Below are 1,347 nucleotides of genomic sequence, written 5' to 3' on the forward strand. Positions count from 1 at the left end.
TTTTTTTTTTTTTTTTTTTTTTTTTTTTTTTTTTTTTTCTTTAGTATATATAATTGTGTTATTGGGTGAGACAAATTTGGATTCAAATTTCTAACGTATTTGTATCTGTTAAGAAACAGCTCATCAACGATTAAAAAACTATTAATTCGAAACTACTAATCAAACAACTTAATCATATTTGGATGAACATACGACTTGGACTTTTGACTATGATCAAAATATCAGAAGTTCGAATTTCTCTATGCAATACTTTGTGATATCCTACATTGGTTGGGATGAGAACGAAACACCTTTTATAAGAGTGTATAAACCTCTCTCTAGTGACGCGTTTTAAAGTCTTGAGGGAAGTCCGAAAAGGAAAGTCCAAAGAGGACAATATCTGTTAGTGGTGGGCTTGGGATGTTACAAATGATATCAGAGCCAGACACCGGACAATGTGCAAACGAGGAGTTTGTTCTTCAAAGGGGGGTAGACATCAGACGGTGTGCCAATGAGGACGCTGTGAAGCACCATTTATAAGGGTGTGTAAACTTATCCCTAGCAGACGCGAGCCCAAAGAGGACAATGTCTGCTAGCGGTGGGCTTGGGCCGTTACATACCCTATGTTCAAGATTCGAAGTTTGGATTTGACACCTGATAGCCCTGACATCTCCCTAGCAGACGCGAGCCCAAAGAGGACAATATCTGCTAGCAATAGGCTTGGGCCGTTACATGCCCTATTTTTAGGATCCGAAATTTGGATTTGACACCTGATAGTCGTGACATATTCTATGCTTTACACATGTGGAGAAACTCATTATAAATACTTATTTCATGAACTTACATATTCAATTCAAAAGAAAAATAAAGATGCAAGTCTTTGAACATAAAATAAATTTCATTAAAGTACCTATCAACTACTAAACGAAATCAATGTGTTATTGCCCTATCATGACTTATCTTGACTTTCGGGGCCTTTTTAGGATTCACTATCATGTGTGCATTGCCTAAACCCTAAACCCTAAACCCTAAACTTTACCTTGAAAAATATTTGAGTAGCACGTGACTTGAGGTATTTTAAGAAATATTTAGTTAGTGACTCCACAGTTGGGGTCGGTAATGCAATCACACACATAACATGATTGAGACCTATTTTTTAAAACGGTAACATGACCTTGGACTCTTTCTTGTTCTAGACAAGGTTGACGTATAGTACTTCTGTACACACCGCCAACATATGCTCACATAGACCCACCAAATTGAGCCCCGATAAAGAAAGAAAAGAAAAGTAAGAATTAGTTGAAAATAGCCAAAATTACCATGAACCAGAAAAGATAGAAAGAAAGAAAAAGAAAAAAAAAAAAAAAA

The sequence above is a fragment of the Cucurbita maxima genome, unplaced genomic scaffold, assembly GCF_002738345.1.
Source record: "Cucurbita maxima cultivar Rimu unplaced genomic scaffold, Cmax_1.0 Cma_Scf00012, whole genome shotgun sequence".
Lineage (NCBI taxonomy): Eukaryota > Viridiplantae > Streptophyta > Magnoliopsida > Cucurbitales > Cucurbitaceae > Cucurbita > Cucurbita maxima.